At 40.3% G+C, this 12,545-nt stretch overlaps 1 protein-coding gene across 1 annotated transcript in view; it reads left to right on the forward strand.

The window, feature by feature from the left end:
* The first annotated feature begins 3,555 nt into the window (after positions 1-3,555).
* The window catches only part of nrcama (neuronal cell adhesion molecule a), a 108,373-nt gene continuing 99,383 nt past the window's right edge, over positions 3,556-12,545 (forward strand). Inside the window, exon 1 of the mRNA XM_041780701.1 lies at positions 3,556-3,584. The gene's annotated coding sequence lies outside the window, so the exon portion shown is untranslated. The remainder of the gene's footprint in view (positions 3,585-12,545) is intronic.

Below are 12,545 nucleotides of genomic sequence, written 5' to 3' on the forward strand. Positions count from 1 at the left end.
TGTTTACACAGAAGCCACCTGTGCTCTGGCATGGTAGAGAAACACCAGTGTCCCATGTCAAATCAAGAAACACCTTTCTGCAACCACTGGAAGCATCCTTCTGGCCTTTTTTAAGCTTTATTTTTATTAAATTTAATCTTTACAATCAAGATATCCTCGTAGATGGCCCATTAGCCCATGTTGCACTCTGCATAGAATGAGCTTTATTTATACCTAAATATAAAGACAAAACAGTTCCAGTCAGTGACTTTATGAGTAACAGAGATATACTAAGTTGCAAACTTAGCCTCAGTTCAAAATAAACTCTTCCTGTGTGCACCTAAAATTATACATCTTTCATTTGATATACAACCCCAATTCCCAAAAAGTTCAAAACAGAATGAAATGATTTGCAAATCTCATAAACCCACATTTTATTCACAGTAGAACACAACAAATCACATCTAGAAACTGGGAAATTTTAACAATTCATTAAAAATATCAGCTAATTTTGAATTTAATGGCAGCAGAACATCTCAATAAAGTAGGGACAGGGCAGCAAAAGGATGGAAAAGCAAGTGGTACTAATGAAAACAGCTGGAGAAGCATTTTGCAACTATTTGGGTTAATTACCAGCAGGTCAGGAACATGAGTGGGTATAAATTGAGCATTTTAGGGAGGCAGAGTCTCTCAGAAGTAAAGCTAGGCTGAGGTTCACCAATCTGTCTAAACTATGGAAAATTTTGAGGAAGATATATTCTCCAAAACTGCAAGCATGTTGACCATGCCACCATCCGCAGTACATTACCAGACTGATGCTGCAATTTACATACTGTGCCTTACGCCCCTGATGGCCACCAAAAAGTAGCCTAAATGGAGTAAGACAAGATTTTTTTTTTATGTTGTGCTCTCTATGAAACATTCATTTGAACAATTCTCTAACAGCTCGTGAGGGTGATTTTAGGGCTTGTGTTAATTAACATATGTAGAACAATGAAGAACTTGCAATACACTTACAGTAAATGAAAAGGCAAACTGGAAAATATAGGAAATCCATCTTTATTATGCTCATTAAACATGCAAGACATATCAATTGTATTTAATGCTACAAGTAAGTTAATTTCAAGTTTATCAGCAGCGTTCATCAGATACAGTCTGAACAGTAACAGCCCTATGAAGAGCTTTTTATCTCATGCAACTGTCTGCAGGTCCCTCTGCTGCCACTCATTCAAACGGGGTCGCTGCTGTTGCTATTTTTTTCTTTCTTTCTTGTAGCAAATGACAGATAGGAGGACATGAAGAGGTCCCACTCTGATATTTTTTTATTGTACCAGAATCAATAGCCTATGGGCACTGGAAGCCTCTGCTGAGTTTTGTAAGTGATTTTTGGAAGGTAATATATTCTTCAACTAAAAATATATAAAATAAAAATATTCTTAGTCAGTATGAAAACACATTATTACAGGTTCACCTACAGTCACGCATAACTAAACAGAATGATTCCAGAAGTAAAAATCCTTTTCATTTTATCCACAGTGGCTTTCATTGATAATATCAGAGTGTGAAATGATAACAAAAGTTCAGCCTCTTTAGAAGAAAAACTGTGATCTCAGGCTTAAAAATATAGAATTGAAGCAGTGGTCTGATTGGTGGGGCCTGCTGTAAGCATGGAAATGAACGACTGTTCATGATGACAGTACATGCCACTGCAGTATGAAGCAAAATATACAAGAACTATAACATATAACAACATATCATTTACAATGTAAACACTAAAATAAGAATGGATATAGAAGAATGGTGCCTGTACGGTTGGAAAGCTTGAAAAGCTATCATTTTCAGTGAATAAAATGAACTGCAATGAATTGTGGGATACGTAGTCTTATACATTAGCCTTATTCTACATTGTTGAATGCTATTTTTGTACCAAATAAATTGTTTTATTGATTACTAACCATTAATTACCCCTAGTTTAAAATAGTAGAAAGAATCAAAATAACAGAAAAAACAGTTATGAATACAAAATGATGGAATTTTAAAATGACATAAAAAGGTGGTATTTGTGCCAGAAAACAGTAAATTTAGTCCTTCTGTCTCTGCCCTGGCACAGAGCCAGGCAGCTGAGCTCTGATCAGAAGCATTTTTTTTCTTTTTAATTTAAGAGGATCGTATTTCTCCTGAGTGGGCGTGGCTTGAGCTCATTCAACAGACATGCCCACTCATCCTAGAGATTTTTATTGACTCATTTTTCATTATGTTGAAGCTTGATTTTAACAAATTTAGAGATGTTTTAGGTGACTGAAATTTGGCCTGGGGGTTCATATCACAGTGGCCTGTCATACAACAAACGTAAAATAAAGATATTTTTAATAACTTCACAGGGACTTTAAATATTTTTGAGATTGAACAGCCCTTTAGAAAGCCCCCGCATTATTGTAAACAACAGCTTGTAATAGGTTGTTAACAGTCACATGATTCAGAAGTGAAGAACTTCCATCAGGAATGACTGCGAAGGATTGAAAGTTAGTATTTTGCAGCTCTAAACAGAACAGCATGTGTTATTGTCATCAGAAAATTTCTACATCGTTGAGTACAATCTACATTTTACAAAAAGGTGATTTTTACCACAGGTTAACATATTTACCTGGTGTGGTCTTGCAAGATGTCCTTGCGTCTAGCATCGTCTTGTCAGATGACGGGAGACAAGAATCTTGAGAAATCTTGCGCTGGGCTAAGAGGCTAGCTGTTCCTCTGAAGCGAATAAAGAAACCCTTGTTATGTAAGAAACTTGCTTTTAACAGAAACGTAGATACTGTGAACCAAATAACGCGCCCAGGTAATGACGTGAACAAGCCTTGTCTACGAAACGGCTCTTAGTGTGAGCCACGGTAGCGCGACCGCTAGTCAAACGGAAACTAGCCAGCTAGCTCCAGCTAGCTCACAGTTGGCTTTAGCTCCCGTTTAACAAGCAGTTTTCTTTCCTGCATTTTTTTTGTTATTTAATCCACATTCAAAAGGCCACACTGTTACCATATGAAGAGCTGTTTGGAAGCTAAACAACCCGCTTTAGCTTAGCTTCAGATTTCTTACAACTTTGTGGAAACTGGCCTTACAAGAAATGTGAACTAGACAAAAGTCTTATCTGTGCCTGCTGCTGTTTCTCTTAAGAGTGTCTTCGTTTTCACACTTTGAACAGTTGGGACAGTCATATCAGCACAAACATGTTTTTGGTAGCAGTTCTCAAAGAAGAAATCCCTCCTGCCCCCTATCTAAGGTTCTCCGCTGTGGCGTGACGACATCTTCGCTCTCGGAGGCGGTCCATCTTCTCCGCCGATGAGTGAGTCATCTTCTCGCGCTCATAGACGATCTTCGCTGCTGCTGGTTTTGACAGCGGCGGGGGAGCTGGTGAGGAGAGCTGAGGATCCGTGTGGACCACAGCTTGCTGCTGCAGCGGCTGAGTGAGGGACGGACGCACTGGCCGGGCACAGTCCCCCCCTCCTCTCTCTCTCTCTCTCACATCCACACACTCTTCATCCTTTTCTACAGCATCAGCACACACTCAGTGGCGGGGGAGGAAACAAACGGGAGCCGGTTCACTGCAGATGGTGAGTTCTTCATGCCTCCTTTTTATGTATATTTTCTTTATCATGATGGTGACTGGATCTTTTCATCTCGTCGCGTTCTTCAGTATCACAGTGAGAATAATGGTGCAGAGGACGTGTCAGATCGCTCTGTTTTAATCCCCTACAGCATCCCGGTGATGCTGCTTTACGAGGGCGACCAGGTGCAAATAATCCTGCAAACATGGAGGCGCCTGACGCTGATTGTCGTGTTTTTATCCGGATTCTGCAGAGCATCAATGGCAGACCATTGCAGCCACTGCACTGTCTGCCTGCACGCGCTGCATCCACAGCAGCAACTATCAAAGCAACACAAGGGAGGAGAGGCTGTGTGTTCATGGGCTGTTGTGTTGGATGGAGCCTTTGGTTTTTGTTACTGCTTCTGCCGGCCGGTGCGGGCAGGCCCCGCAGCGCTGAGCGGATTATTTGATGTCTGCAAGCGATGCTGCCAGATGTAGCTGAGCTGCTGGAGCTGTCAAGACAGGTCTGCTTACTTCAAGACAGGAAGCAAGACAGCAAACACAAGGCCTGGTTTTTATAAGATGTAGAAATATGAAGGTTTGCAGGTGGGGAGGGAGGACTGGTCCACATTTTTCATCCTTTCTCCCATGAAGTATTTAAGAGGGTTTCAGGAAGGATTGTTTCCTTCTTGCTTTTTAAGATGTTAGCTGCATTTGAAGCTGGATTGGACACTACTAATCAGGCAGAATGGGTCATCTTTTGAAGAAGTATGAATTTATAACCCACAAACAAACAAAGAAAAAATGATATTTATTTAATTATTAGTCAATTTTAAGCAAAAGTGGCACAATCTCTGCTCTTAAAAAGTAGCTTTACCTTGTTTTGGATAGTTTTAATAAAATGAATGCATTGATTTTTAATAATAAACAGAAAATGATAATAACTGGTGGATGCAGTTGTGTAAATGATGTTAAATAGACTAAATGGAGAAACACAGATGTGGAGTAATATTCCACATGGCTGCTTTTGTTGCCACGTGAATGTTTCCAGACCTCACTTTGCTCATGCCTGCTGTAGACCCATATCATTGTCACAAGGCTGGTCTAACAAGTGCACTGTAACAGATACGCCGCTGTATTGTTTGCATTCAAACAGCAGAGTAAGAAGATTTACAGTGATGGTGATAGGAATCCTGATATGAGAGGATGACTTGTTACACATGTGGCTGTTTGGCCTGTTGTTTTAACACAGTTTCATGCAATAAGATATGCTGAAAGGTGTTCATTTTACCCTCAACAATACCTCATGCAAACACCGTTGTGTTGTCAATGAAGAGTCAAACAGCTATGCAGGATTAGCACTCATTTAGTACATATGAGCAGTTATAGGTTGGAGTTGTGCTACAGTGCTAATATCAGTCTGTTTAGCTACATTTAGAAAGTTCCAGTCGTCAGGTCATACTGTACTCTAGCATACAGACACACAGCAGCACTGTAAAAACAACTATTGTACCATTTTTTAAACTTACAAATCAGACTGTTAACATCAAAGGGGACACGTCATGAAGAACCCACTTTTTAGTAGAGAAACCAGTAGGGAAATTCTGGGTAATACTGATGTTTAAAATTGTAATTTGGCCATTAAAAATGTATTTTCATATGTTATTTCAGTGCAGTGATTATCAACTGGAGGCCCGGGGGCCACATCTGGGGGATTCCCATACGGCCCCTGGGGGGTGACTAAATTCAGAAAATTTTAGAGGGCTCTGAGAATCTTCACAGATCTGTTTCCTGCATGTCCCCAACAGATCATATTAGCATTAAGCTCAGTGATAGTCATCAAGAGGGCTCCAAGAGTATGTAGCTAAAATATCTCAATCGCCCCCTTGTGGCTGACTGCAGTATATTAAAGGCTTAAAGTTCCATTAATTTTTAAGAATATGTTGATTAGACAAAAAGCATGACCATGAAGATAGATCAGAGTTTGTCTAACAGGTAGGGCTGAACAATTTGCAAAATTTGCATAATCTAATTGCAGTTTTACCCCCAATATTGCAATTGAATATGTTATTCTTGTGGGTTTTACATCGTTTGTATTACTCAACAAACGCACTCAAAACAGCAGTCTGTATTACAACCAGCACAATATTAGATGAATTTAACCTGGGGGGAATGATATTCAAAAACTATCAAACTGCAATTTTGGCTTACATTGCAGATCTTATGTCATTTGTTATGTTGAAAGGGTGCTCAATTTTGTCAGTCTTTTATTGATTTAGAAAAGCATACACAAAAAACAGAAAAGCAAGACATTTGTGAACCATTCTTCAAAAAGACACTTGAATAGTTTTATAATGTGAAGTGGATAACATGTCCAGGTTTTGCTCACATATAACAGAAGCACTGAGGATGATATTCAGCTCAGGAATGTGGACACAAACCTGCAAAGAGAACTGAAAGCTGTCAGTGCTACCACTGAGAGAGCCGGGGAGAGCCAGCCACAGACTGGACAGGAACCTGGGCCGCCCACTTACATGGGGTGCACCTTAAACCACTAGGCAACCCATACTTTGGTTTGATTGGATAGGAACATCTCTACTGCCTCTTACTTGTTTCATCTCTGAGGTGAACCACATGCCCACATTAAATATACTGGACACAACGCATAACCATTGGCTACTGATATCTGTTCATGCAACACTATTTGCCAGTGGTCGGTGTTTGTCAACAGGGCCAGTAGAAGTTGATTCTGATGTTAAACTCATGCATCAGTGCATCCTTACATTTACTATTTATGACTATATTAAAGTGACCCACAAAATATAAAAAAGCCAACCCAGTCCTTTATCTGCCTGCATCTGAAAACACAAAATCTAGCAGGCTGTTGAGAATCTCCACTCTCAGTGATATCACAATAGGTAGGGGTGCACAAGATTGAATTTTTGTTGATATGCAATATACGGCTGATGTTGACAAATTAGTTTTAGTCAATACAAATGAACAACAGGTACTGGTGTATAAATGTTCAAACCTAAAACATAAGTACTTAAAACATGCCTAAAAGTTTGAGGATTAACAAAGAAACAAGCTTAAGGCCTTTAAACACACTTTAGAGGTTAAGGAATGAGAATGGACAAACATGAAGACTTCAGCTGATGTAGGTCTGTCAGTTCTGCCTGAAACTCTACAGACTTATCGGTACATACAGCTGATATTTACAGCTGAAGTTGGACGATGTTTAGGGGTTGTAAACATCAGCAGAATAAAGGCTAATATCTGCCAATACAGTCATCACACTGATAATATTGTGCATTCCTAATGATAGGAGTCATTTTAATGAGGCCTGCCCCTGACCTGGTGTCTCCATCCACAGCCAGAGATGCATGCAGCTGTAGTGGTGTCTGCACACCCAGGAGACGAGGGGGGGTGAGGCGGAACTTGTTTGCATTTAAAGAGACACACCAAAACTGAGTTTTTTTTTTTAAAGGCTGGTTTACACAGGGTCAGACACCTCCTCTGGTGCTTGAATCATGTTAGACTTCGACCTAAGACCTCATGGGGCTTTGTTAAAATGTAGAGTTAAGATACATTATTAATACGACATTATGGGAAGTGGCTACAGAGAGCGTGGTTACAGCTGCCACCTCACAAGTAGGGGTCCCTGGTTTGCATCCTGGTTCACTCATGAATAAATGGGAACATTTTTTTTTTGTTTTGAAACCACCCATCAATGATCTGCACCAGTCATCATGAGGATTAACAAGAGGACAAGAGATTGGTGTGGTAAACACCAGGGTTGGTGGATTTAAAAGTCTACCAGCCACTTTTTTATTTATCAGCCACTTTATTTTAACAAGCAGCGTAATGAGATGAGATATAACTTGAAAATAAAGAATTATCATTAGTTTTTAGTATAAAAGTAGTAGTCAAGTCCTTGTTTCTCAATCAAGATACTCAGGATCACCTAGATCCAAACTGTCCCTCACTTTAAACCCTATTTTTGACCACTTTGTCCTACCTCCTTCCATGCTAATGTTTGCTTTCTTGTGCATGTTTTCTTCAATCTCAAACTATTCAGACCTGGTTTAACTATCTTGGACTTGGATCAAAGACACCTTTGGCAGGTAAACCGGCTGTAGCCCTGCACATGTGATACTCAAACCACTCCAGCACTTTAGAAGTAATGTAAACAAACTCTTGTTCATAAAGTTGAAAGAAACAAGCTAAAAAAAAGAAAAAAAAAACAGGACTCCATACATGCTGTTTATTGTCACATAATCCTGTTATGTTTCTTTTCTTTACTTGCCCCGGTGGCTGATAGGTTGAGCCAAGTCAGCAGAAATACCTAAATTTGGCTGGTAGCTAAATTCCCACCCTGATAAGCACCTGGGAGTGGTCACCAGTATGGGCAATTTAGAGTGGCCAGTAAGCTATATCTTTGGTCTGCTGTAGGAAGCTGGAGCACCACAGGGAAACTCAACACATGCACAGGAACAATGTAAGAAACTTTGTTATCAGTCATCAGAGATGCATGTATTGTCTATTTAAGTGGTGTTCAGACTTTTTTGCCCAAGGCACACCATATTTAAATCAATACAAAATAGACTTTTTAATAATGTTACAGTCAAGGTGGACTATAAGGGGAGATAAAGGGGAGAGCTTTCTGGGGCCTTTCTCATGGAGAAAGCAAAAGTGGGCAAAAGGTGGCAAAAATGGGTTAAAAGTGATTTGAAAAACATGGCAAATTGGGCAAAAAGTGGCAAAACAGAGTCAGAAATGGGCAAAAATTGATGAAAAAAAAGGTGGCCAAATAATGGGTTGGAATTGGCAAAAACGTGGCAGAAATAACAAGTGGTCTAAAAGGGTTAAATGTTGTAAAAAGGTGGTAAAAATGGGTTAAAGGTGGTAAAAAAAGGGCAAAATTGGGCAAAAAAGTGGTAAAACAAAGGCTAAAGTGGGCAAAAGTTGGCAAAAAGGTGGAATAAATGAGTTGAAAGTGTCAAAAAGGTGGCAAAAGAGATCACAAGTGGCAGAAAAGTGGCAAAAAAGGGTTAAAGGTACTGAAAGGTGGTAAAAAGGAGTTAACAGTGATTAAAAAGGGCAAATCTGGGCAAAAAAGTGGTCAAACAAAGGCTGGAGTGGGCAAAATAGATTATAAGTGGCAGAAAAGTGGCAACAAAGGGGAAAGGTGGTACTGAAAGGTGGTAGGTGGTAAAAGGGGTCAAAAGAGATGGGAAAATGGCAAAAAATTGCCAAACAATAGCAAAATTAGGCAAAAAGTGGTTAAATGTGGCAAAAAGTTCCAAGAAAGTGGCAAAAGAGGGTCAAAAATAGTAATAAGAAATGGCAAAAATGCTACAAAAAGCTGCAAAATGGTTTCAAAGAGGTTACAAAAATGGGTAGAAAAATTGGTTAACTTGGTTAAAATGTATGTAATTGTATTAATTTCAACACCAATTTTAACCCAATAATAGCTTGTCATGCTTTTCAGCTCTTAATGAGGTTCTGTTCAGCAGGATGCTAGCACCAATGCTGCTGATCCAACACACATACACTGATATCATCAATAAATCCTGACACCCATTCTCTGGGGTTTTTCAGGGGTCCAGATCTGTGGGCAGGCCTGGTTACAGTACTCGCCATAAAGTTGTAGTAATAACATATTGTACAGATTCCCACTGCACTCCTAGACTTGCCTTAAGGCAGACTAGTGTGTCTTGCCACACCATTTGAGAACCCCTGGTCTATAATGCTTGACCTATTTGAGGTCACTTAGGGTGGAGGTGGGGTGAGGTTCATCACATAAAGCCAACATTAAAGATAAAGTAATGTATATTTTCATGAAACATAAGTCATACTAACCCAGCTGTCAGTTCACATTAGGGCTGTGCAGCAGTGAAACTCATTCACTGATTCTGACGTATCACAGCAGGAAAAGCACAGGTGTAATCAGTCAGAGTAATTAGGAGGCGATTCCATTAAGACAGCTGAGTTGAGCTGAGTCATCGTGAATGATATTAGAAACACCTGTGCTCTCAGTAGAGCCAGTCAAAATGTCTGCTTCTCAAAAGGCATGTTAAATAAAGCCTAAATCAGATTAAAATACCAAACAGTTCACATGTCTTCATTAGATTTATCATGCTTGATATAAAGTCAGTCCAAATAGGTGTGATTTCTACTAATGAATTGCCCTTACATAAATGTCGTCCCATGTCGTGGTATGCGAGGCATGAGCGTTGGCACCAGCGTTTCTGCCGCCGAGCCCCCCCACCCCTCCGAGACATCACAAGGCCTGACTTGTGACACGTCACAGCCAGCACGGAGCCATTACTCACGCCAGATGCAGTGTCATCGTCACTCTCCCGCTTCTCCCCCTCGTCTCTCCACGGCCCATTAGACACGAGTCAGGTGATGGAGCTTCTACAGGAGGGCTTAGGTGCATTCCCATTCTGCTCACCGCCGCCTTAAGTGATGACACAATTTACAGAGCAGAACGACGCATTATGCTGCTTTCAGGCTGTTTTAGGGTCAGAGGTCAAGTTGTTCCAGTCAGCTGAGACTGAAAATGTAGAATGGGACAAATGGACAACTTTAAGCTGCTTATCTTGTCTTTATCTCTGAAGTTGACGTCTTTTTTGAGTAGCTGATTCTCTTTTAAACACAGGAAGACAGCTCTGCTCAGGGAAAAGACGGGCTCATAAGTCACCTTCACCTTCCAAGTGAGGTACAAATCAAAGAAGAGCATCCTGGGGTTCACTCCAAACAAACTTTGAGCATCTTACTCTCAATTTCCTGCAACCTGATAAATGTTGAAGTTACAAGTTTGGTGGGAATTAAGTTATATTAAAGGAAACATTGAGTTAGAACAACATAGAATCAGACCCTTCATGCATGAAGCCCACTTTTTGTGACAGTCTTGTGAGAGAATTGTGTTTACTTCTTTAAATGAAGGCTTGCAGAGGTTAAAATCACAAAATAAGGAGATTTAGAAAGATTCTTATGGTTAAGTATGGAAAGTAAACACCTTTACTCTCAAAAGAACTAAGTTCATACATTGTAGAGATAAATGTAAAATAAACAGAAAAGGCGAGTCATTTTTCGTTAGTTTATTTTTTTGGGTCAACAATAGGAACAAAAGCAGCTGGCTGTAATTAAGTGAGTAATCAGCTGTTTGGCTGACAGCTGGTGCTCATGGAAAGCCATGCTCTGAATGATTTTTGCACACCATGCATTCATCAACTTCACCAAGCATTGGTATTTACGGATGTGCAATTGTAGTAGACAAGTACTATTTTGGTTGCTCTATTCTAAAATCCTTATATTTCCATATTAAGGCTGGATAATTTCATCAAAATTGTATTGGAATAGCAACATGGCCTTCTAAATTCTGCAGTTTTCAGATTGCAGGAGTTGCAATGTCTCTTCAATGTGAAATGTGTGTCAAAGATACATTGAAAAACCATTTTAGTATAAACTTAGCCCAAAAAGTAAGGGAATTAGTGTTTGGTAGATTATTTCCTTGTTGTAACAATCCTTCTTGGCATTAAATCTTATACCGTTAAAGCCTGTTTATTTCTCTTTTAAATTGTGCCACATTTGTAAGGAATGAGCAGCAGAGCTGAGTATGAGGGTTGAAAATACTCACACACTCAGCTCTGCTGCCAGGAAGCATCCTTAAAGGTCACATATTTTACCCCTTTAAGACAAGTTTATGTTGTTCTCAGAGGTCTCCAAAACATCCCCAAAACACTCCAGTAACACTCTGTTTCAGCCCTGCTCAGAACAAGCTGTTTCTGTGTCTGTGGCTTTAAATCTTAATGAGCTGTCTGACTCCGCCCCTCTCAGAAAATGGGCGTGGCTTAATGGATGTGGTTCTCCTGATCCTCCTCTCAGCTTAGAGGAAAATCAGGAGAGGATGAGGGTGAAATTTTCTTCCAAGCGGGGAGGGCCAACCGAGCCTGGGGGCGGGGCTAACTCCCCACATGACATCATGAGGGGAAAATCTGAACCAAGCTTGTTTCAGCACATATTTGTGTGTATTTTGCGTAATATGTGACCTTTAAATATCATTTTTGCTGCTGGTTTTTGAAGGAGGTATTTTAGGCCATGTTTTACAGGAGAATTTATGACACTTTAAAGCTTTAAAAAGGTTTAACACATACTTATCTTAAAGCTTTCCTTTCTGTTTTATTTTGAAAGGAAACAGCATCACTCCTGGATGATATTTGCAGTAAAAAAATATCATGAATCACTTTTTCTGACTCCTTCCCCTCAGCTCTGTTTCTAGAATACCACCTAGAAATATTCAGTTATTATACTGATGGTGTATGGTGTTTTGGGGTTCTTTTTCCTTTACCCAGATGCATAATTCTCCCCATCCCTTGTGTTTTTGTAACCCTGAATATTTCTCTGCCATCATGGCTTTGATTGTCAGTCCCTGCGCTGCCGCAGGCGCTGCCACAACACGGAAACAGTGCTCTCTTTTTAATTCATCCCCAGAGGTTGTTGAGCTCATTGCCAACATAAGGGACCAACACTGAAGTGCAGGTGTGTGTTATTGGCGTCATAATGGAGCGTAGCCATCATTCATGTCTGGGTTCTACCTATGAGAGAGCTGTGGAAGCTGCAGCCAAATTAGCATCATGGATTCTTGTGGGTTAATAACATGAACTCCCTGTGGTGATGATTGGGGCTTAAACACATCCTCTTACACACCCCAGCTGTACCCCGGCACCCTTGGCCCACAGCTGGACATGTCTGGGTGACTGTTTCCATGAGGAGCGGGACACGTTAAATGAGCTTGAATGGCTAAAGATTGATGAATTAGAAAATGAGAGGGTGTTAAAGCGAGGGCTGGAGAGCGACACTCTGCTCTGGTGGATTCCTGAGAGAGCAGATGCTGTTGTTCAGCCTGCTTCTCTAAAAGACAGATGGTTTTTTTGTTGTTTTTTTCCCCCCTTTCCTCTTTTGGAGGATGATGTTATGG

The sequence above is a fragment of the Cheilinus undulatus genome, linkage group 23 (genome assembly GCF_018320785.1).
Source record: "Cheilinus undulatus linkage group 23, ASM1832078v1, whole genome shotgun sequence".
NCBI lineage: Eukaryota > Metazoa > Chordata > Actinopteri > Labriformes > Labridae > Cheilinus > Cheilinus undulatus.